Source organism: Zeugodacus cucurbitae, chromosome 5, assembly GCF_028554725.1.
Source record: "Zeugodacus cucurbitae isolate PBARC_wt_2022May chromosome 5, idZeuCucr1.2, whole genome shotgun sequence".
Classification (NCBI taxonomy): Eukaryota; Metazoa; Arthropoda; class Insecta; order Diptera; family Tephritidae; genus Zeugodacus; species Zeugodacus cucurbitae.
The window spans coordinates 71,200,268-71,224,003 of record NC_071670.1 but is presented as its reverse complement, the minus strand read 5'-3'; the positions used below and the strand labels follow the sequence as shown (position 1 = coordinate 71,224,003).

The 23,736-nt window shown below is 37.6% G+C and overlaps 1 protein-coding gene and 1 non-coding gene across 6 annotated transcripts in view; both read right to left on the bottom strand.

Moving 5' to 3' along the window:
* LOC105218303 (eye-specific diacylglycerol kinase) overlaps positions 1–22,286 on the bottom strand; it is a 195,211-nt gene extending 172,925 nt beyond the window's left edge. For 2 of the 5 annotated variants that reach the window (XM_054231546.1, XM_054231548.1), the window contains exons 1-2: positions 21,521–22,280; positions 14,850–15,034 (exon numbers count right to left, since the gene is read on the bottom strand). The gene's annotated coding sequence lies outside the window, so the exon portion shown is untranslated. Of the gene's footprint in view, positions 1–14,849; positions 15,035–21,520 lie in introns of all 5 variants that reach the window. The other 3 variants (XM_054231544.1, XM_054231549.1, XM_054231547.1) reach the window with 2 other exon arrangements.
* Trnay-gua (transfer RNA tyrosine (anticodon GUA)) lies at positions 6,101–6,250 on the bottom strand. The gene is made up of 2 exons: positions 6,214–6,250; positions 6,101–6,136 (listed from the first exon to the last, which is right to left on the bottom strand). It is a non-coding gene; the product is annotated as a tRNA-Tyr (tRNA).
* Positions 22,287–23,736: the final 1,450 nt, after the last annotated feature.

The window sequence follows — 23,736 nt, the reverse complement described above, 5'->3', positions numbered from 1 at the left end:
AAAATCTCCCCAATGAAAACAAACACCGAGCCTCGGATGAGAAACCCCCCTTTTGATGACGACCCCTGCAAACGTACTAAGGATCATGATTTGAGGGCATGCACCTGGAATGTCCGGACTCTTAATTGGGAAGGTGCCTCTGCCCAGCTGGTTGATGTCCTCATACAACTAAAGGCTGACATCACCGCCGTCCAAGAAGTGCGATGGACGGGACAAGGACGGAAGAAGGTGGGTCCTTGTGACATCTACTACAGCGGCCATATAAAGGAGCGCAAATTTGGTGTTCGATTTGTGGTGGGAGAGAGACTCCGTCGCCGAGTCCTGGCATTCACCCCGGTGGATGAACGTCTAGCCACAATCCGCATAAAAGCGAGGTTCTTCAACATATCGCTGATTTGCGCCCACGCCCCAACGGAAGAGAAGGACGATGTGACCAAAGACGCTTTCTATGAGCGCCTAGAACGCACCTATGAGCGCCGCCCCCGCCACGATGTCAAAATCGTGCTTGGCGATTTTAACGCCAGGGTGGGTAAAGAAGGTGTCTTTGGCACAACAGTCGGAAAATTCAGCCTCCATGACGAAACATCGCCAAACGGCCTGAGGCTGATCGACTTCGCTGGGGCCCGAAATATGGTTGTCTGTAGTACCAGATTCCAGCATAAAAAAATTCATCAAGCAACGTGGCTGTCCCCTGATCGAAACACGCGCAACCAAATCGATCACGTTGTGATAGACGGAAGACATGTCTCCAGTGTTTTAGACGTGCGTACGCTCCGAGGACCAAACATTGACTCGGACCATTATCTAGTAGCAGCAAAGATACGCACTCGCCTCTGTGCAGCAAAGAACGCCCGTCAACAAACACAAGGAAGGTTCGCCGTCGAAAAGCTGCAATCACAACCGACAGCCGAACGATTTTCTACTCGACTTGCACTCCTGCTCTCTGAGAGCACTCATCAGCATCTCGATATAAGGGAGCTGTGGAACGGCATCTCAAACTCATTGCATACCGCTGCAGCCGAAACAATTGGTCTACGGCAACGCCAAAAAACCAGTTGGTACGATGAGAATTGTCGTTCCGCAGTGGAGAGAAAACAGACTGCCTACCTCGCAACGTTGCGATCGACCACAACACGTTCGGGGTGGGATAGATATCGAGAACTGAAGAGGGAAGCGAGACGCATTTGCAGACGTAAAAAGAAAGAGGCCGAAATGCGTGAGTATGAAAAGCTTGAAAAGCTGGCCGACATGGGTAATGCTCGAAAATTTTATGAAAAGATGAGGCGATTAACAGAAGGTTTCAAGACCGGAGCATTATCATGTAGGGACCGAGAAGGTAATCTGGTAGCGGATGTCCAGAGCACACTGGGATTATGGAGGGAACACTTCTCCGACCTGCTCAATGGCAGTGAAAGTACAACACCAGGAGATGGCGAACCCGATTCCCCAATCGATGACGATGGAATAGATGTTCCATTACCCGACCATGAAGAAATTCGAATAGCAATTACCCGCTTGAAGAACAACAAAGCGGCGGGGGCCGATGGATTACCGGCCGAGCTATTCAAATACGGCGGCGAAGAACTGATAAGGTGCATGCATCAGCTTCTTTGTAGAATATGGTCGGAAGAAAGCATGCCTGACGATTGGAATCTTAGTGTGCTCTGCCCAATCCATAAGAAGGGAGACCCCACAATCTGCGCCAACTACCGTGGTATAAGTCTCCTCAATATCGCATATAAGGTTTTGTCGAGCGTATTGTGTGAAAGACTAAAGCCCACCGTCAACGAACTGATTGGACCTTATCAGTGTGGCTTTAGACCTGGAAAATCCACAATGGACCAGATATTCACCATGCGCCAAATCTTGGAAAAGACCCGAGAGAGAAGAATCGATACTCACCATCTTTTTATCGATTTTAAAGCTGCCTTCGATAGCACGAAAAGGAGCTGCCTTTATGCCGCGATGTCTGAATTTGGTATCCCTGCAAAACTAATACGGCTATGTAAGCTGACGTTGAGCAACACCAAAAGCTCCGTCAGGATCGGGAAGGACCTCTCCGAGCCGTTCGATACCAAACGAGGCTTCAGACAGGGTGACTCACTATCGTGCGACTTCTTCAATCTATTGCTGGAAAAAATAATACGAGCTGCAGAACTAAATAGAGAGGGTACAATCTTCTACAAGAGTGTACAGCTCCTGGCGTATGCCGATGATATTGATATCATCGGAAGCAACAACCGCGCCGTTTGTTCTGCGTTTTCCAGACTAGATAAAGAAGCGAAGCGTATGGGTCTGGTGGTGAATGAGGACAAGACGAAATATCTCCTGTCATCAAACAAACAGTCGGCGCACTCGCGTCTTGGCTCCCACGTCACTGTTGACAGTCATAACTTTGAAGTTGTAGATAATTTCGTTTATCTGGGAACCAGCATTAACAACACCAACAATGTCAGCCTTGAAATCCAACGCAGAATCACTCTTGCCAACAGGTGCTACTTTGGACTGAGTAGGCAATTGAAAAGTAAAGTCCTCTCTCGACGAACCAAAATCAAACTCTATAAGTCGCTCATTATTCCCGTCCTGATGTATGGCGCTGAAGCGTGGACGATGACAACATCCGATGAGACGACTCTTGGGGTTTTCGAGAGAAAGGTTTTGCGCAAGATTTTTGGTCCTCTAAACATTGGCAACGGCGAATACCGCAGGCGATGGAACGATGAGCTGTACGATTTATACGACGACATTGACATAGTTCAGCGAATAAAAAGACAGCGGCTACGCTGGCTAGGTCATGTTGTACGGATGGAAGAAAACACTCCAGCTCTGAAAGTATTCGATGCAGTACCCGCTGGAGGAAGCCGCGGAAGAGGACGACCTCCACTCCGGTGGAAAGACCAAGTGCAAAGTGACCTGGCTTCACTTGGTGTTTCCAGTTGGCGCCAAAAAGCAAAAAGGAGGAATGAGTGGCGCGCTCTGGTGGATTCGGCTATAATCGCTTAAAGCGGTTCCTACGCCAAATATATATATATACAATGTAAATAGCAACGGAAAATGTATGTGTACATATGTACATACACATATATTTATTCGGATGTGAGTTTGCTGTTTTCATAAATTTAGCTTCGTTATGAGCAAAAAGTTCACAAAGTACATTAGCACTCGGACGGCAAGCACCCACATCACTCACAGTTGAGTATTTATATATGACTCTCAGCATTTGCTTCATACATAAAGATAGGCCTTCATACGCGGTGTGTTAAAAAATAACGGACATTTTCATTTTTTCATTAATCAAAAAAATATACATTTGTCTACATTAATTTTCTCGCCTTTAAAACAGTCACCATTCGATATAATGCTCTTATGCCAGCGCTTCTTCCAGTTGTCGAAACACTTCACAAACTAGATTTTTGGGATAGTCTTTGGCTTCTTCAGCGATTTCTCATTGCTTGTAAAATTACGGTTCTCTTTAGTTTTGGAAATTGGAAAAATTCACACGAAGCTACGTCTGACGAATATAGAATATTTCAGTATTGTTTTTAGTCAAAGAATTCACGAACCAACAACGAAGTGTGAACTTTCAGATAACCAAAGTTGTACTTCCCAACAGATCTAGAGTCACATATAGAATGACTGCTCTATTAGAAAATTCGCCACTCTCGTTTGAGAGTGTTATTTGATTAGTTTCTATGAACCTTTAAAGGACGATCTAATGAAGGAAAAGCATTAAAAATATATAACTTCTGCCTTACTTATAAGTGGACTTAAACTACTTCGGTATTTTTCAGAATCCGTATCTTCCAAATTGTTAAAAATTAGCTACAAAGAGTTTCTCTGTCTACCTCTACGTTGTCTTACAAACAGCAATTGTGAGTCTAAGTTTTAATGTTAAGAAGAAATAAAACAATAATAAAAATGTGAAAAATCAACACAAAGCAACCACATCAGCAAAGACAACAGCAAGACGAAAGTGAAAGGGAGACAAAAGTGAAAGAATCAAATGAAACTAATACGTTTTAAGTGCGAAAAATAACACAAAAACACACACAGCTGAGCACAGATGCGAACAACCAACAAGCCTATCTCGTTAACGGCATTACAATGATAAGAAGCAGTCAAGACGATTGAAGCGTTTCAACAACAAGCGAAAGAACAAATAAAGGATATGAAAACTGCCACCCACAATCCAATACTGTTGAGGTCAAATAACTTATAAACTAACATGACTTGCTGCCAAAGCATTAAATGTGACTTAGGAAATGGCATAAGGAAAAAAGGACGAACCAAGATGGAATAGAAACGGCACAAAAAGAAAAAGATATACATATACGCTGATGCTTCTTATCGGTCAGGGCAGTGAACTCAACAATCAAGTGAACACTAAAATTCACATCAAAATGGCAATAAAACGCATTTGCGTGGATGGCACATTGGTGTTGTTGCCTTTTCGCCGCAAAAACCTCAAACAACTACGAAACGCCGAAATCCTGAAGTCAAAGCTCCCATCATCATCACCAGCTTGCAATAAAGAATGCTTAAGAAATAAGAGTCTCTCCTCAGTGTAGTCCTCATACATAATTGTGATCATCATCACACATTACCGCGAATTAAGTTCAACATCAAGCCGCGTTCAACTTATGTGTTTATAGAACTCACAAAATAAAAGCCCAAAGCAATGGACTATTTAGAGTTCAAACACCAACAGAGTCAAAAATCGATGGTGGTGGCGTTGAAATCATTGTAAGCATATATATATATATTTTTTTGGATGCATATTCTTATGTTTGTATGCATGCATATAGCACTGTTATTGATTGACTTTGCTGTAGTAATGTTTTAAATAACTGTACAAGTATATATATTTACTTTTTAAAGCAGTTTATCTGCTGTAAAGCTGGTCCGCTTCCATTTTCCGCCAGCATATTTTGTGCCGAGGTCATTGCCTCGAAGAGTCACTGACTCCTCAATATTATGAAAATTTGCAATTTTGATTGATCAGCCACTTGTTTATGTTTTTATGTTATGTTTATGTTATATGCATTGCTGTAATTTTTATGCTGTCTTTGCTATATTTTTACTGTGGAAGGCAGGATATTTAGTAGAGATGTAGAATATTGTGCATACATACATATAAGATTGAACAATAATATTAAAGGAAATGTATGCGCTGTTTCAAATAAAAATTTGCGATAAACTAGACAGCTTCAAGGACTCTATCAAATATCTGAGAGAAACTGAGGAGATGAGTGTTTCAAAATTTAGTACCTAATGTTTCATGATATCATGGATTATCTAGAACATGGGCGAAATCGGTTCACAACCACGCCTACTTCCCATATAACAATTCAATCTGATTCGCTCATTTAAATTTTTTCGAAAACGGTTCATATATTTTCAGGCTCAGGTATCGAACTTGTGGTTCTCAATGCCTGTAGTTCTTAGGCAAGTCAATAGTAATACAAAGATTTTATGAAATATTAAATAAAAAATGAAAATATTTTAAGTTTATTCTTTACATATTAAATATGCTTTCTTTTCCATTTTATGTGTTAAAATATTTATTTTAGAACAGGAAACCAGAAAAAATCTTCCGCAAAATCATTAAGTTAATTCGGTAAAAAAAGTTGTCGAATCAATTAATAAAATGCTAAAGTGTAAGCCATTTAATTTCATTAATTTTAATTTAGACAGCAAAACCGCAACAACAAACACACATTAATTGAACTTATAGGTATAAATACATAAATACACACACATACAAAAACATTAGCATATTTAAATTTTGAACACGCAGAAAATATTTGCCAATGCCGAAGCGCCGGTAGACATAATTAAAAGCTAAAACCACAAATATACAAACATACATACGAGTATATTCATATACAAATATAACTTAACATTACCGCATTAACTGTGGTAAGCCCGCATTAACCGATCAACTTTCAATTCGCACGAAAGCTTTAAATGCGTCATTACTTTATTATTATTAAATTAATTAAATATTTTAATTATTCATAGTGCAGTCAGTGCATTGAACATGACAAATTCCACAAGAAGCAGAGAAAAAGGAATTAGAGTGTAAAAAAACTGGATGTTCTCCTTCGAGCCGGATTTGAACCAGCGACCTATGGATGTCTGCAATGCGGCGACCCACAGTATGCGTAGATCGTCGCGCCAACTGTTTTACTGTTGTTGCAAAGCAAATTCTTACTACAGTCCACCGCTCTACCAACTGAGCTATCGAAGGCAGTTGACTAATCGCGTCTATTGCGCCGTTTTGCTTTTCCATTCACAGAAACTACAGACAAATATGGGTGTGTGTATCCCCCGAGTCTATTTCCAATTCGATGCCTCACTTAGCCACTTAATGCGGCGCAGTGGAGAAAGAAGAAACTGCAAAACGCTCGCATAATTAATTTCTCTAAATCGCATGTCTCTTGCTTTTCCATGACGACTCGACTCATCCGCTGTATATAGGCAACATTCTCTTCGCTGTAGCTGACGCCACACTCATAGAGCAGTAGTAACAGCAGCAGCAGCTGGCAACACTCTGCCAATTTATGACCGTTCAATTAATTTCGTTCTCCTAATTGATTGTTTCAGCTTTGACTTGTGTCTCTTTCTATGCACATTCAAAGCTGTTTCATATTTACGAGCTCACTGCGCTTTCTCTTGCTTCTCTTTTGCATCACAACGCCAGCCGCCTGTCTTCCACTAGTTGCCAATCTCATAATTACTCGCTTGCATCCGATTTCGCTTTCTGCGCTATTTTTAGCAACCGGAGAGCGTGTAGTCTCATAGCTATTAACTGTGGGCGAGCGCATTGTTTCTATGAGTGAGTTCAATAGATCGTGCATAATTGATATGGATAATTGTATTTGTTTACAATATAGTTGAGGTTATAGAAACGAGTTTCTAGTTGTGATCATCGCCACATCATTTTGCCCATTTCCTAGGCTTTTCAAAAGCAAGATAGTTTAGAGTAGCTAACATTTGATCTTTATCTATAGATCTCTATACAAATCAATTCCACGAAGTCCCATTTCCTAGGCTTTTCAAAAGCAAGATAGTTTAGAGTAGCTAACATTTGATCTTTATCTATAGATCTCTATACAAATTAATTCCACGAAGTATGCTTATAAGCATTACATACTCTAACAGTTGAAAGATCTAATTTATTTGTTAATGAGTTAAGTGATTTGCGTTGAATTAAGTTATGTTAAGTTCCATGTGTTATGTTCACATTACGTTAAGTTACGCATTTTCGTTTAGTTACAATATTTGGTTTTTACAGATAACAACTTTAGATTATCGCTTTTAGGTTCGCGAAGTTCGCAAAGTTCTTCTGTCTCAGTTCGTACTACTGGGGAGTAGACGAATGTAATAGGTCCCAGTGTTGTGTGTTCTGCAGTTTTCGATTTGAATATCCTCTAATTTTTATATTTGCTGCATGGACCATGAATTTCAAGTAACTTATCTGTACTTAATGTCACTAAACACAAAACGGGATTTGTTGTTCTTCTCCGTAGTTCGTTATCTCTTTAATAAAGCTAATGAAACTTTGCCGTTGTCTTAGGTCAGTAACGGGTTCTTTAGTGACTTTAACAAATCCCACATGACTGCATAATCGGCCAGCACTGCAACTACGGCATCCGACCACTTCAAAAAGCAAAAAGCAAGACAAACAAAAAGACCACAGCAACAAAGCGCAGCAGGTCACAGGCGGTAAAAACCCGTTAGCTCTTGGTAGTTGGGTGAGCAGAATGTTGAAATGGTGAGTGAGTGACCGCTTAAACTTTCAATGACAATGTCCTGTGCATTAACCGCTGCCGGATTACGACTGGCACACGCTCTCGGCAGTCAGCAGCGCCGCCAGAACATGCGTGCGTGCGTCACACGCTCTCAGCATGTACCAGACATCACAGACAGTCTTTGCCGAGTTACAAAGTAGTATTATTATAAAATAGTTCACTCTTCACTTATTGCTCGTTTTAGTTTCTCCAAGTGTAGAGTGCAGAGTGCAGGCAGACACATGCGATGGATGTGGAGGTGCAAGTATAATAGCTAATGTCAGCAACTTGTACGGTTCAATGGGCCAATGCGTGTGTGTAAGTTGTTGCTGTCTGTGCTGTAAAACAGTTAAGCTTATGGTGGAGGATTGTAAGGACACTCATATGTCCCAGAGACTCGGAACAACTTCAAGTAGAGAAAGAAAAATAGCCAAGTTGTGTATTAAAAGCAAAGTTATTCGAAGGAAAACATCATCAATTTTTTAAACCGATGATTTTATCCAGTGACGCTGAATGAGTAGAGAGTCTGCGCTGCCAAAGTCATTTTAAGTTGTTGATATTTTCTTGTAATGTGAAGGAGATTTCCTTATAGCTTTGCTTTAATCTTTAGCCGTAAATAATTGACAGTGGAGCTTTCAAGGGTGAATATGAAAGCTTTAAAAAGTTGTCGATTTGTGATCATGAAATATTTGAAAATTAAATTATTTTACTGTATTACTATTTATCCGTATATAATGCGAGAGTTAAATTATAAAACCTTTGCTTTAATCATTTGCTTTGAATAATAGAAACTTGAAAGCTCCACTGGTGGCTATGAAAGCTTTAAAAAGCACTAAAATTGTGATAATACAAGATTCAAAAATAAAAAAATTTTATTCATTTAATATTTTTTATGATTATTTCAATTACCTACTGCATTATTATTACTACGCAAGTCAAGTTCGTCAAGTTGTCCAGTTATTAATCCAGGCCTGGTTAAAAATCGAATTCTTTTCCGATTATATAGACCGGGCTGAGGTTATAAGTGAATCTCTGTTTTCTGAACGATTAAATTGTTATTGTTATTCTCATATTTGTTCCTACTGTTTAAAACTGAAAAATCTAGAACGTTGCCATCTGTTTGATCCAGTAATTTTTAAAATATTTTTTAAAAAGGAAAAAAGGTTCATACAATGACACTGATAATGTAAATTAAAGCTTTTACATAATATAGGTTCTTTTTGTGGAGAGTTGCCACCTGTTTGAATATTTTAATTCATATTAGGTACAGAATAAAGTTATTCTGGAGGTGTTTACAAAAGATAATAATTAAATACCATTCCTTTCTAGACTCTCTAGTCCATTGAAGATCTACAATTAACTCAGAGAAGTTTCAATTTTCCTACATTCTCCTTAGACGCCGAAGGATTGAGGGGTGGCTAGTTATTTCAGTTATGCAAGCTATTTAAGATAAACAGTAAAAGTACGACAACATTGTAGTTTTTTACAGCTATATAATTTATAGTTTTTGTTATTGTAGCATATTGTTGCTGCTCTAAATTTCGCAGATTCTATTAAGTTGTTTCAGCTACACAATTTTCAAATTCTTATAATCTCTACATACACACACATATGCTTTCGCATACCGAATCTACAATAACAACTACAAAAACAAAAACAAAAAGAAAAAGAAAGCAATGTAAGCGCAATTGCTGTAAAACGTTTGAAAAATGTACATTTATGTTTATATTTGCTGATAAATTGCAAAATTTCACGATTGCAGACAAATAGACTGTGCGACGACGGTGACGCGACCTTAACGGTATTGACGCCAACCTACGAAAGCGGTCGCATATTACGAGCGCCATAAAATAAAATAAATAAATACGAGTTAAAGTGTTGCGTCTTCTGGCGTTGCAGCAGCCTGACAGCCAGCCAGCCAACGGTTGACAGGGTGTGCTTCGAAAGCTCAGTAATAAGCAGGCAGAGGCGGTACGCAAGTTTCTTTGTGTTTGTGTGAGTGCGTGTGTGTGTGTAATGGCTTGTTTTATTGTGGAAATTTTGAATTTTTATGCTCATCGTTGTTGTTTTTGTGCGTAAGTAGTGTAATTTTTCATGAGCATAAATGCGATTTTTGGCGCTTTTTATTATCAATGTCGCTGCCGCTTTATGGCCGCAAAGTTTTATGTGAGGCGATTTGTTTAATTTAACAAGCGAAAGACGAAAAAAAAAACAAAACCAACAAATGGGCGTAGCTGAAGCTGAACAAAAGAAGTTTAAGATGATTATTAAAGGAATGCCTATTAAATGAAATACGAGAAAATGTGTAGATTGGACGGACATAAGTATTTGTTGTCAGTAATTGGGTGCGGGTGTAATCTAATTATTAGTGCAAAATAAAACGCATTTGTGGCACACGACTCATCAGTGACTTGTATGACTCGACAAGCAGCATAATGCCAGCGGCAGCAAGAGGACATGACAAGCCGATGGACAAGCGAACATGACAATATTTATAAATTGTTGCCTTAAGCTCCTCTGACGTGCGCAAATGCCAAAACGAACATGTGCAGCCACAGGAACGCCATGATAAGCATGTGTCTGCACATGCACACAAATCAATATTTGGAATATTTGTACAGTAAGGGACTAAACTGTTCATGAATATATGAAACAAAATCAATAAAATAATATTTGGATATTTTAATATATTGGATGTGCCATCAATCTGGTAATCTTTGTTTATAGTGAATGTTAATACCACCAATTAACATTCCTCTGGTAATATTTTTTAAAGTAAATACAAAATATCCCTCGTATTCAACCATTAGATCAAAACACAAACCCCACTGTAATGTTTTAGTCCCCCAAAAGACTGGCGGTCGTCGTCTCCGACAATAGCAAAAATATCTCTTCTGGCACCGAGTTGGATACATGAAGTTATTAAGGAGATCCCTGGAGTTGATGTCTGTGAAAACGACGTTATGAAGTCCGAGCGATACAAAAAGAAGCACATCGTAAGGCCCGTCTAAAATGCATTACAAATTATGGCAATTTTACCGTTGATGACTTTGTAAAAGTCACTTGGTCCAATGAAACTAAAACTAACTCCTTACAGCCAGCTAGCGTATATGAAAGTGAATAAGAAAATTGATATAAGATCACTTGGCAGTGGCAGTGTTCTAGGTGTACTTGGACGATTTGATGGTGTACGCATGCAAGTACTTATACTACCATTCTCGAGACCTCATATCTTTCATAGGCAACACGATATAGTAATGGAGAACGATGACCCGGAGCATAACGCAAAAATAACAAAATCATGGTTTGTCCTGTCTTAAACCGGATAGAGCATGTTTATATTAGAGAGAGTTTAAACGACTTTTTCAGAAGAAGTAGCTCCAAAGACCACTAATGAAATATGCAGATGAAGCCTTATAGCACAGTGAAATAGTTATAAGCCCCTATATTTCACAGAAAATTTTTAGAAGTATGTCAGACAGGATAAAAGTCCGAAAAAGGTCTCGTAGAGAACATATAAAATGTGTATTAAAATTTATAAATTACTAAATATAAGCCAAGGCACAAACCACACTTCACACTTAGAGCTTCTCAGAATCCATTATTTTAAAATAAAGTACTTTAAAGTAAATGTAAATACAAAAGATATTCGCTTTTATTGAAGTTTTCTGATCAGTTTAGTCTCTTACTGTATATATCATTGATGTGACATGAAGACGCTTGAATAGCACATGACAAATATTTTGCTCAGTCGAATTGAACATGGACTGATATATATGGGCACTTCTGCGTACATATAAACAGATGTGTGCATGGGTATATGAGTGTCCTTACATTCCATAAGCGTGTGTGCGTGCAGGCGTGCGAAGGTCCAGCATTAGCACTCACACTAGCAAAGTACGAGCAAAACGCATGTGATACTCATGCGTCGGACAATCTCAAATTCTTAGAAATTAATGTAAATCCCACACATGGACAGCATTTAATGTCGCACCATTGAAAGTGAGCGTGGCTGCAAGGTATGCAACACAGCACATGCAAGGGTGCGCGGAGTGGTGTGGTGAATGGCGAATGCGTGTAGTGCTAATAGCAAACCATGAGACACCTTACAGATACTCGTTTGTCATTTAGCGGCGTACGCACGCTCCTAAGTGACAGCATATGTGGTTGACAGTGGAACCCACTTATGCACATGCACATACGCACGCACCCACTCGCAACAACAACACAAAAAGTAATTCAACAGCGAGCGAGACAACCACGCAATCATTTCAACGGAATCACTTATACGCCCTGGCGGCACCTGTGGGCCGTTGCGTTGTCGTAAATTTCTGCGGTTGTGCGCGTCACAGGAAGGAGTCACGAATGACAAAAACAACAAAGGAACAACAGTAACGGCACTGGTAACATTAAAAGCTTCACACACTCGTGTGTGCGTCACCTCAAATGGCATTGCGGCACGCAATAACTGGCAGACAATAACAACAGCAACAACAACAATGATAATCAGGCAATTTCACACACAGCTATCATATGTAGCACACGAAAGTATATTGTCAACACGCCGCAGCGGGCAGCGAGGCAACAACAAAAACAGCAACGAAGGCGAATGCGAATGCGATGTAGACAGAACACTCAAATAAATGTAAAACACTGGCATATGTAAAATTTATGAACTGACACACGGCACACATAACTGCGCATACTTAAGCACATCCAGCAGGTCCAGTGGCTCAAACATACGAGTAAGCTCAATGTGGCCTCATAGCTGTCTGTCATCTGCTCCGATTGCCAGTATTTACGAAGTGCGTCCATCCGTTTACTTAGACACCACCTCACCCACAACCAAGGCGTATCTGATGTCCGACAGTTCAGTACTGAAGCGTAGTCGGATATATTTAATAAGATACAATACTGGTTGTGGAAAATTAATAAGATTTCTATTTCTAAATTTCAAAACTTATTATATTATATATTTTTATTTGAGAAAAAGCCTTTACCTACCAACATGTCATAGTCAACATAATTATCCACATCATTATCGATAAAAATCACCAAAAGAACAGCCAAAATTACACACTGCGCCATCTATCGTAAGCTTTAGTAGGAAATAATATCAAAAATTAATTCCCCGACCAAATATGTAATTTTCCATTAAATTAAATACTTCGCTTGGAACTTTATTATTGTAGTTGAAAGCTTTTATTTCCTTTATTGTATATGGAAAATCCGATTTTTTTTTTGGCGCCATGTTTAGTAAATAATACTTCATCCAATAAAAATGTTTACCAATTGCAAAATAGTTTGTATAGTCAATCATAAAACAAAGTAGCTTGAAGGACCATCATATCCAATTTTTTTATGTTTGAGAATTGCTAAAATATTTAAATATTTCAAACAAATAATATTCAGCTCAAATTAACTGAGAAAACCAAAATTAAACTGAATTGCTTTCACTAATCAGAAACACATTTTGAGCATTCAACTCAATCTAACAGAAAAATGATCTGTCATTTGAGCTGTCATGTTTTGTGGAAATCTCCACAACAGACACACACATACAAGCTAACTGTTAAACTGGAGGATATTTAGGTGTATACGAAATTCAAAAACGCCAAAGTTAATTCTTGGAAACGCACACAACAAAAGAGCAGATTCAAATCTCTTACAAACACACGGAGCCATACACATTTTGACCCACAAATAATCGTTTGCTAGTTTTGTTTACATTAATTTATACACGGGCCATATGATCCGTGGAAAATGTAGTAGAGGTGGGTCTTCTCCACGTATGTCTATGTGAAGCCAAATAATAGTGAATGTTGTCAAAATAATGATAAAGCGTTCCACTGATACGAGAGTTGTTGCCGTTTACATGGGAGAATTCTGCGAAGAAAGACCTATTTTATAGTGGCACGTGCGTGTTATGCCAGACGAGGAGGCTGTGCAGTGTGTGTGGGCTGGAGAGGTAAAAGAGATTACCGCTTCAAGGCAAACTAAAATCAAAATGACTTCTAGTTTATTTGTGTGTTTGAGAGAGAAAAAGAGAGAGGAAGAGACGTGTATGGGCTTACATTGAAAAATAAAATGAAATCTAATTAAAATCAGCAAACAAATTTATGCCTAGTTTTGAGCTGCACTGTGTATATGTGTGTCTACAAATTAGGTATGCACGCGATTTGGAACAGACTAAGCTTATTTATATGCATATATATATATATGTATATTTCATAACTGTAATCTCCACATGATTTTATTAAATGTGCAATGAATTTATGAAATAATGAAATTATAAGTGGAATGCCTTAAGCTTTCACGAGAAATTTAATAAAATTCCACAACTTGCATTACACACTAAAAAGTTTAATACCAGCTTGTATAAAAATATATAAATATATAAAGTTACATAACACACTACAATACACATCACTCAAGTCAGTTTGTTTTGTTTTGTTGTTTGGGGGCAAACTTTTTAATGAGAATTCCTATTTTGTTTGGTAATTGGAGTTATAGCCTTGAAATGAAAAGGATTGCATGGCAATTCGAAACTCTAAATAAGCACTTACACAAACAACAAACAAACACAAAAGGTATGTTTTCAACGTTTTCACAACAAAGAAATCACAGGTATTTGCTTGGGACAACAAGAGGATAATGGAAATCTTTCGGTGGGTGCTTAAGTCAACTTTTTCGTTATAATTTCGAGTATAGAAAAACAAAAATAATATCACTAGATTAAATTGAGATTAAAATGTCTCGTGTATGGCTAACTTAAATACTTGCGTTTTAGTGAGTATGTAGTGAAATGAATGAAATGGCACTGCTATATATGTATACTTAAATTTTATGAAATCCGTAAAAAAAAGTTATGACTGCATTGCCTACTCGTGTAGTTTACTCGTTAACGTGAAACCAAACCTATAGGGGTGCTTTTATTATATTTCCACAACCCTTTTTTATCAAAAATTAATTTTTTCCTAATTTTTTTTCGCCTTTAATTGTTTCACTTGCACATTCATCAAAAATTTGTAGATAAATAATTTAAACAGTACTTACCTATTTACATATATTAATCTTATACTGTTGTGTCGTATTATTTTACGCAGCAAAAAGCTGTAAGCTTTTGTTGAAAATTTTGTTTTTTTGAGCTTTTAAATTATTTTGCACGATTTCTTTTGTATTGTTCATCACTTTTTATTTAATGTATTTAATGTGTTTGATTCACACGGCCTTTTGGGGCACTAAAAATATTGAAGATTATTAAATTATGTAGAGGAATTTGTTTGAGGTAACATTGTGCCAACATTAAATAACGTGTATTACTGGGAATTAATAAATAAAATAAACAAAAAAATATTTAAATACACTACAGAGATTGAGATTAGAGAATGATTGATAAATAATAATTATAATATATATATATAATGATAGATAACAAATAGTTCCCTGAGAACTTACGAATATTGGAGAAACTAAGTATTGGCATAAGCTGTAGAGACTTTAATCACTTATGCTTAGTTCCCGATTTAAGGTTTAAGAAATGACAATCGTATGCTAATGTTGAATTCTAAAAGCTTTCAAGAGTGTATTTTAAATATAGCAATAAATAAGAAGAAAGGATGGGCTAAGTTCCAATAGAATAACGAAACTCTTAATAATAGTGTATGAAGACTGGGGTAATTCTTTTCACTCGTTCTTTCCAACAAGCTAGATCGTATCCAAGATTATACGCTCATCTTTTTTATTATGCTAAGTTATCTCACATATTAACCGATATACATATGTATATGGTATAAAGCCCATCGGAAGTTTAAAAAATCTAATATAATTTATATAGGAGATAGGGGAAGTAAATATTTTTGGTAACAAATTAGCTACAACCACTGAGGCTTTCGTGGGCGATATAGGCGTCCTTGAGAAGTTATAGTCAATCCAATTCAAAATTTTTATACTCTCGCAACAAAGTTGCTACGAGAGTATAATACTTTTGTTCACATAACGGTTGTTTGTAATACCTAAAACTAGACGAGTTAGATATAGTCATATATACCAAAGTGATCAGGGTAACGAGTAGATTTGAAATCCGGATGTCTGTCCGTCCGTCCGTCCGTCCGTCCGTTTTTGGGGAAGTGGGCGTGGCCCCGCCCACAAATCGGTTATTTATATATAACTCGCAAACCAATAAAGCTATATAAACCAAACTTTCTGCAGTCGGTTATCTTATGTACCCCTAAAAGTGGGTTAACTCACTAACGAAAAACGACAGAAACACAAAATTTCACAGAAATAATAGTAGAAGGAAGCTGCACTCAGATTTTTTACAAAATAAAAAATGGTCGTGGCATCGCTCACTTATGGGTCAAAAACCATATATCAGGAACTACTCGACAGATTTCAATGAAATTCGGTATATAATATTTTCTTTAAACCCTGATAACACAGATAAAAAATGGGCGAAAACGGTTCACAACCAAGACTACTTTCCTTATAAGTCAAATTTGAATTCCATCTGATTCCTTCACTTTATCATGTATACATAAGGAACCAATGAAGATAGTGGAATAAAACTTTACACAAATAGTACATATCATCTCTGACTTCACTTGTGAAAAGATTGTCGAAAACGGACTATAACTTTTCAAGGCCCCAGATGGATATAGTGTACCCTGCTGGTGAAAATGAAAGAATTGCCTCAGCCCTCATATAGTATATAAATTTTGTATGTTTGTAAGTTTCTTCAAATAATTGCGAGAGTATAAAATGTTCGGTTGCACCCGAACTTAGCCTTACCTTACTTGTTTTATATGGAAAGTAGACCAAATTTTCACATTTTATCCTTAACATCAAGGTGTCAATAAACTATTTTGTACCCAATTTAGTTGGTAGTAATTTCTGAGATATGGGAAAACGATCGAAATGAAGGTTATATAATAATAATGTTCATTAGGATTCTGAGCCTTTAATTTACCATTCTTTGTTTCCTTCTTTGTTGATTTTCAAGCTAAGAAAGAGGCTTATTGGACGAAATATCCCCCTCTACTACACATTTGGTTGGTGGAAGCAGTGATATCGCGGATAGCAAATTTTCATGGTTTAAAAAGGACTTAAGATCTTTATGGGCAATGTTAGAAATTAATAATTAGCAAAGCAATTAACTGTCATTCATAAATCCAAAAACTCCAACCTATAGACACAACCGAATAATTACAATTAACATAAATACTCGCCCCTGTGGAAAGTTAATATGTAATTAAAATTTAATTTTTTCTCTACACTTGCAGCACAACAAAAATCATAACAAAAACAAAAAGAAAAATAAAAACATTCCTTACAAATTTATTGTTTCTTTAAATAATATCTTTAATTTGTGTTGAATTTGGCTTGAAGCACGTTGGCGCATATTTCAGGTCGGCATAATTACAGCTACTTATAAGTACGCGAATGTACATATGTATATATGTAGGTGCAGTATAATGAACTCAGCCAACTTGCATGAATGGGTACGACTACAAGGGTGTGTGTACTCGCATATATGAGTACATGTGAACGCAAATATCTCGCTCATTTGCCAAATGTGTTGCAAGCGTCGAATAAATGAATATAAATTGCATTAAATTTGAGGGCGCCACATGTTATTCAACAGCTGAACCAACGAAACACACACACACACACATGAAGGGGTGCTTGAAAACAACACGGAAAGAAAGGAAGGAAGGAAGGCGCGTGAGGGAAAGTGAATGTGGGCCTGATAAATTTTGAAAACAAAGCCAAATGAAACAACAAAAACACAAAACGAACTGTATAATCATTTGATATCGCTCAGCTTGACGCTTGCAACGTGGCACAACGCTCGCTACGGTGTTTCTGTATTTGTGTATTTGTATACGGCGGATTTAATGGCCCCTCTTAATGCCAACCAGCCAGCCAGCCAGCCAAGGAGGAACGTGAAGTTCATTACATTGAAATTATGCGTTTCACCCGTCGGCGTTTACAGCTTTAAACACACACACACACACATAAATGTATGTAGGTATGAGAGTAAATAGAAAAACACTTTATGTCAAAACAGTTAAGAGCGCGTAAATAATCGCACCTGCTACACACCCTGAAAGCAATAATGTTCCCCTAATCGGCTGCCAAGTGTTCGCTGGTAATGGCTGAGGTGGCTGAGATGGCATTCGCACAGCTTTAAATGTGGCAGCCACAAGCTGACGCAGTGCCGATATCGATAGCATATTTACTCGAAGGGAGCGAAGAAATCATATTTAGTGCACTGCGTGGGGATAAAACGCACATTAAACGGTAAATCTCAAACCACATCGGGAAACGTGAACGTGCCGGACGTGACCGCCAACAAAGTGTGCCACAATTTCGATTTTTAAAATTCGTGGATCGCTTGTTACTGGCGCTGTTTTTGGGCATCAAATGTGCGTCAAATTTCGTGTGATTATCGGCTGGATGATGCGCGAAACTCGGCTCGGAATTTAATAGCACAGACAACAATGCAACAGGAATAATATAAGCGGTCATAAGTAGGGAAGAGTACAGCAGCAAATGAAGTTATAAATGTCAGTCTTTGGGTGGTGGAGGCATTGCGGGCAAGCGAAGGGTAGTAAATTTAGTATTATCAAATAAAAAAGCATAGATCAAAATACAGTAGTTTTCCGAAATAACGAATATTCGTTTTAATGAAAACCGCTTATATCGAACAAGAAAATTGTTTACATAGAGTACCTTAATTAATGAACATCGAGGATTTATAAGTACTCGGTTTAACGAACAACACGAAGAGGACATATGTAGAAAGAGTTAAAAATGAAATAAAATCGTAGTAAAAACAGAGTTAAAAATAAAACTTCAAAAATTTGAAAAGAAATGTGCAAATTGAAAAAATTGGTACATTTGATTGAAAATCTTAAAATTATTGATCAGCACCAAATAGAAGTGTAAGTATCGGAATTTCGTAAAAAAATTAATTGAACCGTTTCAACAATAAAAAAAATATGAAACAGAGTTTATTCACTGTGTTTTCAAAACGTTTTTCGAAGTAAATAGACCAACCATTTTCTTAATATAATATGTCATTTGCTATACGAGGGTTGCTATATATATTTCTGGCCTAGGCAACACTAAGTGTTGCCAGGTGCAATCTGACATTTCCATTGGAAAGTTTGACATTTTTTAACATAACATCACTCAGAACGTTTTGTCATTTAATCGTGAATTGTTTTATTTACAGGGAATTAAAAAATTCATCTCGGCCAAAAAATGGAATTAACTCGTGAACATTTTCGTGCGATCATTTTTCACAACTTTCGACGTGGATTATCGATGAACAAGAGTGCGATGAACTAAAATCTTTGTATGGCTATGAAGCACCATCCTATAGCACTGTGAAAAATTGGTACAACGAATACAATCGTGGCCGACGCTCGCTCAAAGACGAATTCCGTGAAGGTCGTCCAAAAACAGCCGTTGTGCCAGAAAACATCGATGCCGTACGTGAACTGATAATGCAAGACCGTCATGTAACATACCTTCAGATAGAGGCATGTCTATGCATTTCTCCCGCCAGCATAAATTCGATATTGCATGAACACCTGGCCGTAAAAAAGGTTTGTTCTCGTTGGATCCCGCACAATTTGACAATCGCTCAAAAAAGGCTCAAAGAAAGTGCTTCGAAAATTGGTTTGAGCGTATGCAAAAGTGTATAAATCTTGATGGAGAATATTTTGAAAAACAATTAAACCATTTTCGTTGATAAATATTCCTATTTTCATTATTAGACCAGAAATATATATAGCAGCCCTCGTATCAATAAATTGGACTTTGTTTGACTCAAACAAAAGGCATTACAACAAAGATCAAACACATTACCAGTACAGCACATTCTCCAAACTTATATTCGGCAAATATACACATCCTTCATTGAACCAATTGTGCCAAAGCCACAAAATCGTTGAGAAAATCAGGATTCAGGACTCAACGACGCAAAAATGAAATAGGAAGTATTTTTTGGTACACAAATACGGCGACTGATAAAGGATAATGGTTTTCAAGAAAAACTGAATGATCAGCAAAAACACTAAAAACAAAAAAAAAATGTGATTTTATTACACTCTTTAGTTAATTTAAACATTCTTCATTCATATAAATAAGTATAAAATTTTGAATTTAAGTTTGTACTAGAAAATGCAATAATTTTTTTTCTGCCACAGAAATATTAAATTTGTATTTATTATCGCGATCTATTAATTATTGCCCTTGTATTTTGACATTCTTATATTTTTTTAAATGTCGATTTACACTTTTAAAATTTCGTAATTTATTTTTTGCATTAAATAGAGTCTAATTGCAAAATAAATTTTACATTTTAAAACTGAGATTGGTAAAACACGGCGTATACGCAACTTTTAAATCGACACACATTCTAGGTACCACTGCGTATGAGCAATTTAAGCCCACATGCAGGAATATGCACACAGACATTTTGCATTGAATAGCAAAACAATATGACTAACTGTTACTGTCACTTTCAGACGAAACACGTCACGTTAACAAAACGGAAAATAAACAAAAAAAAATTACGAAAAGAGGATATTAAATTTTAAATGTGGGAAAAGCATAAGAAATCAAAAAAGCACAAGCTTTTAAACAACAAAAACAAAAAACTTTAAACGGCAAAAAAATAACAAAAGATAAATCATACAAAGAACGTGGATTTAGTAAAGATAGTGAACAAAAAAGCAAGAACTAAACAACAAAGCGCATAATACACAGGGAGTAACAACAAAAGACACGGCTTGACCGCGCTCTACTGCGCTCAGCGGCAAACGAAAATTCACATTAATGCTGGAAATAAATCATAAGCGCATAATGAAGTGTGTGTCTGGACGAAAAATGTCAACAATGTCGAAGGATAGCAGACATGACACGCACCAAAAGCTAAAAACAAAAACAAGACGAACACAATGAACAACGGAAGTGACACAGCAGGAGGCAGGAGGCAGGAGGCAGGGGCATTGGGATGTACACTTCGTTGTAATAAAAGTAAAATTAATATGAACTGACAACAAATGTTGGTGCAAAGGAAGCAAGCGCCGACGCCGCCGGGACTTTTTGCCTCCAGAACAGCACAGACAACAGAGCACACAAACATACATACTCACATACAAGGAGTGGAGAGTGAGGTCTGTAAGGTAACTAATGAAATACATAAAGTGAAGCCAGTCACTTGATTAGCTTTGACGGCGGCGCGGTAGGTGGGAAATGTGTTGCAAGGAGCGCACATAGCGACACACAAATAAAATGGAAAATAGGCCAAGCCTGCAGAGAGACCGAAAGAGGTTAGTAGGAAAAATCGCACGACTGACAGTTTGAACGGCACATAATTATGCATTTACCGTTATGTGAGTGTGTGTGTGTGTGCGGCAAGCAGACAGCCCGACAATTGACATATTCACCGCGAGAAACAGGTAGTCACAGCCAAGTCAGCCAGACAATAGCGTTTGGGGTGATGGATATGTGTGTAGAGGCATAAAGCATTAAGCGCTGGGAAGTATGCTAAAAAGGGGAGCAAGGAAATCAACAAAAGCAGTAAACTGAACGTAAACGCGAAAGGACAGACGGACGACAGTTGAGGGTAGGGGGGACTGCTTGCTCCTCAACGTCACATCTAATGTTGGCACAATGAAATACATTTGTAAAACACAATCCACTTTGCTTACTTATTATTTATTTATTTACTTTCAATATTTCACAAATTCTATTTTTTTTTTGTTTTTCTTTTCGTTGTTTGTTTTTTTGTTTGCACTGCCACTTCAATCTTTCGAGTCTAGCTCACAAACTTGCTGCAAATGCTTGGGCAACATTTTGCAAAACACTTAAAAAAAACACTTGAATTTTTCCAAAACAAAAAACAACAACAAAAACCACTTTAATACAAAGTTGGCGGATTTGTTCACTGATGGTTGAGTTTACATGTTGTTGGTTATTTATTGTATTTTATATCTACTGTTGTTGTTAATGTCTATTTCAGTTTATATGTATGTATGTAGACACTTGAGATTGAATCTCAAAAATTCAACAAATTCAAAATATATTCGTCGCGCGTTCACTGCCACAAGACGTACTGTGCGCACCGAATGTTCAAACAAAACTGAAGCAATTTCCACCGTGAAGGTAGGAAAACACCGAGCAAAGTCGAGCCAAATGCTTTCACTTTGCTGCAGCAACAACAGCAACATGCAGCGCATAAAAGAGCTTTTGCCACATGCCTTGCGAACAGCACATAGCCAGTGAAAAGTGACAGAAAAGCTCTTAATGGCGCGGCGAAAATCCTTAAAATGTGCTCACATACGCTCTCTCGCTCTCTTTTAGACCTCAAACTACCACTTTTACGCCCCCCACTTGGTAGCAGAGCAGCGGCATTCTTGTAGCATTCAAAACACCTGTAAGCGTCGTTGGTGCGTTGTTGTTGTTGCTCTTATTGTTGTTAAATGTATTCGCTGTGTTTTGCCAATAGTAGGAGCATCCAATGTGATGTGTTTGTGTGAATGAGCGTCATACGTTGGCTTAGCCGGCAAAAAGCAGAAGAAGAAGAAGAAATGAGGAAGCATTTGTGCTCGCCCTGCTGCTCTCTGTGTTCAGTGAATCCACCACCCAACTGGGTTGCTGGTGCGCGCTGCTTGCCACCAAAGGATTTGTGGGTGGCATGTGACAGTTTCACAAAAATATTAAAGAAAACGGAAGCTCAACAGTTGGCACATAAACTTTGTGTCTGTTCTGCTCTGTGCTCTTGCACATACGAGTATGCCTGTGGCGTTTGCTGGGCGTAAGCATAATATTCAATGCTTTTTTAAACGTTCCACGTGTGGTCTACGATGTCTAAATATTTTTCAGTTTTGTAGCAATTAAGAAGAAAGAGAATTTTCGATATTTTCATAAATTAATTATCTCGAGAACTCAAAAATATGGAAATATAAATCATGGAAAATTACAAATTCAAATTAAACAGAAGTGAGGTTCTAGGAAATAAAAATGGAGCTGTTCGTCGCTACTCCTTTAAAACAATAGATCCGAGTATTGAACATGAGACAGATGTTTTCTATAAATACTAGATACTATAAGGCCAACAAGGGTCGTTAAGAATGACATAATTTTTTGGTCGAACAAATGGAAAAACTGATAAATCCGAATTTTTGGAATTAGTAAGACACGTAAGGTGCATGTATGAGAGGTCTTTGGTCCTTTGATGGACAGACGACAACACTTTCATCTCATGAGACTTGAGGCTTTTGAAAGTCCACCTTCGGTCAAATGGCGAATTGGCTAGAATCCATACTAAAACACTCCAAGCGCTTTGTCATGATAGTAAAGGGTACCTTGGTCTATATATAGAAATTCTTGGCATCACAGAGAGAAGGTATTTCCGCTGTACATGTGGGATCGAGATAATCAAAGGTCGAGGTTTAATAAAGAGTTACTATTTTGATTATCCAGCGCAGAGCTGGGACTTTAGACCTTTCTGTCAACAATTTCGATGAAAATATTAATGGAATACGGGAGTGCAGTCCGTTCAAAGAGGAGTTGTAAAAGTCATGGAGTCTCAAATTGAGAACTTAGGTATTTGAGGTTTTTTGTGATATTTTTGAGAATTCGCATAAACCCTAGTGATATCACAAGTATATTTGGATTCTAGACATGTGCGTTCAAAAAATAATGTGAATTATCCAAAAGGACTTACTTGGACTATAGTAGGCGGTAAGGTTCCATTGCTTGTTCGTGAATTCTTGGCCAAAACAATACTGCCGCAGACTCAATATTCGCCTGACATGAATTCATGTGACTTTTTCCAATTTCCAAAAACAAAGAGAACCTTAACAAGCATACCAGAAATCACTCAAAGAGTCAAAGGCTATCCCAAATATCAAGTTTGAGAAAT